The 3,418-nt window shown below is 49.0% G+C and overlaps 1 non-coding gene across 1 annotated transcript; it reads right to left on the bottom strand.

Annotated features, from left to right (window-relative positions):
* Positions 1–1,375: 1,375 nt before the first annotated feature.
* Positions 1,376–1,450, bottom strand: Trnas-cga. The gene has a single exon. It is a non-coding gene; the product is annotated as a tRNA-Ser (tRNA).
* Between the last annotated feature and the right edge of the window lie 1,968 nt (positions 1,451–3,418).

Genomic DNA, 3,418 nt, shown 5'->3' with positions numbered 1-3,418 from the left:
ACACATCCCTGCCCGAAGCACGATTCGAACCTGCGACCGTAGCAGTCGCGTGGTTCCGGACTGTACGCCTAGAACCGCTCGGCCACCGAGGCCGGCCAGCAACCAAGAGGAAACAACATGAAAGAAGACCATGAGAAAAGCGCTAAGATTGCAGACGAGGTGCAGACTTTCTGCCCTACAGTTCAACCTGCTGATCGAAGGAGCTCTGACGGAAGCAAAAGAAAATTTCAAGAGTGGGACTAAAAGTCAAGGTCAAAGGATGTCATTGACACTTCTAGACTTGAAAATACGAGGACTTGTTTAATAGAGTAAATAGTCTACTGAGCACAGAATTTGGAATGAGAGTAACAAAAGCAATACTACACAGTGAGTAGCAGAAATGATATTAGGTTCAAAAATAGTTCAAATGGCTCTGAGAACTATGGGACTCAACTGCTGTGGTCACAAGTCCCCTAGAACTTAGAACTATTTAAACCTAACTAACGTAAGGACATCACACACATCCATGCCCGAGGCAGGATTCGAACCTGCGACCGTAGCAGTCGCACGGTTCCGGACTGCGCGCCTAGAACCGCGAGACCACCGCGGCCGGCAATGATATTAGCTATTGGTGGCCACGTAGAACATGATACCTTGGGAGCAAAATAACGCATAGTGGCGAAGCAATGAGCAAATAAGTGGCAGCCTAGCACAGGCAATGTGGGAGGTCTGTATCAATCATTGGCCTTAATTTGAGGAGGAAATATCTGAGTACTGTACAAGTGAAGCACAGTAAGGTGAAGAAGTTAATCGTGGAATGTAGGAAAGCTGGATAGGAGTAGGATCGACGCGTTTGAGATATGGTGCTGTACGTGGATGCTGATAATGAAGCACGTTGATAACAAGTGAAGTGGCTCTCAGCATCATCTGCAAAGAAAGGAATCTAAGGATAGCACAAGCGAGAAGATAGGACAGGCTGATGCGATACTTGTCAAGATATCAACGAATAATTTCCATGGTTACTTCCAACTGTACTAGACGGCACAGGTTAAGATACACTAGGTGACAAAAGCCATGGAATACCTCCTAATATCGTGTCGGGCATCCTTTTCCCAGGCGTAGTGCAGCAACATGACGTGGCATGGACTCAACAAATCGTTTGAAGTCCCCTGCAGTAATACAGATCCATGCTGCCTCTACAGCCGTCCAAAATAGCGAAAGTGTTGCCGGTGCAGAATTTTGTGTACGAAATGACCTGTATTACGTACCATAAATAATCTATGGGGTTCATGTCGGGCGATCTGGGTGCCCAAATCTTTCCCTCAAACGGCTACATTGTTTCCAGAATGAGATTTTTCACTCTGCAGCGGAGTGTGCGCTGGCAGATTAAAACTGTGTGCCCGACCGAGACTCGAACTCGGGACCTTTGCCTTTCGCGGGCAAATGCTCTACCAACTGAGCTACCGAAGCACGACTCACGCCCCGTACTCACAGCTTTACTTCTGCCAGTACCTCGTCCCCTACCTTCCAAACTTTACAGAAGCTCTCCTGCGAACCTTGCAGAACTAGCACTCCTGAAAGAAAGGATATTGCGGAGACATGGCTTAGCCACAGCTTGGGGGATGTTTCCAGGAGAGCTTCTGTAAAGTTTGGAAGGTAGGAGACGAGGTACTGGCAGAAGTAAAGCTGCGAGTAGCGGGCGTGAGTCGTGCTTCGGTAGCTCAGTTGGTAGAGCACTTGCCCGCGAAAGGCAAAGGTCCCGAGTTCGAGTCTCGGTCGGGCACACAGTTTTAATCTGCCAGGAAGTTTCATTTGGCTACATTGTTCTTCAGACCAATCGCGAACTGTGGTCAGGTCACACAGCGCTTTGTAGTCAATAAAAATTCCATTGTTGTTTGGGAATTAGAGGACCATGAATGGCTCTAAATGCTCTCCAACTAACCGAATATAACCATTTCCAGTAACCGTTCGGTTCAGTTGGAGCAGAGGTTCCAGTCCATACCATATAAACGTAGCCACACTATTATGGAGCCACCATCAGCTAGCTCAGTGCCTTGTTGGAAACTTGGGTCCATGGCTTCGTGGAGGCTGTACCGCACCATCAGCTCCTACCAACTGAAATCTGGTCTCGTCTGATCAGGTCACGGTTTTCCAGTCGTCTGGGGTCCAAATTATATGGTAACGAGCCCAGGAGAGGCGCTGCAGGCGATGTCGTGCTGTTAGCAAAGCCACTCGCGTCGGTCGTCTGCTGCCATAACCTACACTACTGGCCATTAAAATTGCTACACCTCGAAGATGACGTGCTACAGACGCGAAATTTAACCGAGAGGAAGAAGATGCTGTGATATGCAAATGATTAGCTTTTCAGAGCATTCACACAAAGTTGGCGCCGGTGGCGACACCTACAACGTGCTGACATGATGAATGTTTCCGACCTATTTATCATACACAAACAGCAGTTGACCAGCGTTGCCTGGTGAAACGTTGTTGTGATGCCCCGTGTAAGGAGGGGAAATGCGGACCATCACGTTTCCGACTTTGATAAAGGTCGGATTGTAGCCTATCGCGATTGCGGTTTATCGTATCGCGACATTTCTGCTCCCGTTGGTCGAGATCCAATGACTGTTAGCACAATATGGAATCGATGGGGTCAGGAGGGTAATACGGAACGCCGTGCTGAATCCCAACGGCCTCGCACCACTAGCAATCGAGATGACAGGCATCTTATCCGCATGGCTGTAACGGATCGTGCAGCCACGTCTCGATCCCTGAGTCAACAGATGGGTACGTTTGCAAGACAACAACCATCTGCACGAACAGTTCGACGATGTTTGCAGCAGTATGGACTATCAGCTCGAAGACCATGGCTGCGGTTACCCAGACGCTGCATCACAGACAGGAGCGCCTGCGATGATGTGCTCAACGACGAACCTGGGTGCTCGAATGGCAAAACTTAATTTTTCGGATGAATCCAGGTTCTGTTTACAGCATCATGATGGTCTCATCCGCGTTTGGCGACATCGCGGTGAACGCACATTGGAAGCGTGTATTCGTCATCGCCATACTGGCGTATCACCCGGCGTGATTGTATGGGGTGCCATTGGTTACACGTCTCGGTGACCTCTTGTTCACATTGACGGCACTTTGAACAGTGGACGTTACATTTCAGATGTGTTACGACCCCTGGTTCTACCCTTCATTCGATCCCTGCGAAACCCTACATTTCAGCAGGATAATGAACGACCGCATGTACAGGTCCTGTACGGGCCTTTCTGGATACAGAAAATGTTCGACTGCTGCCCTGGCCAGCACATTCTCCAGATCTCTCACCAATTGAAAACGTCTGGTGAATGGTGTCGGAGCAACTAGCTCGTCACAATACGCCACTCACTACTCTTGATGAACTGTGGTATCGTGTTGAAGGTGCATGGGCGGCTGT

The sequence above is a fragment of the Schistocerca piceifrons genome, chromosome 1 (genome assembly GCF_021461385.2).
Source record: "Schistocerca piceifrons isolate TAMUIC-IGC-003096 chromosome 1, iqSchPice1.1, whole genome shotgun sequence".
In the NCBI taxonomy this organism is placed as follows: domain Eukaryota; kingdom Metazoa; phylum Arthropoda; class Insecta; order Orthoptera; family Acrididae; genus Schistocerca; species Schistocerca piceifrons.
The sequence above is the reverse complement of the archived record's forward strand: the minus strand, read 5'-3'. Positions and strand labels throughout refer to the sequence as shown.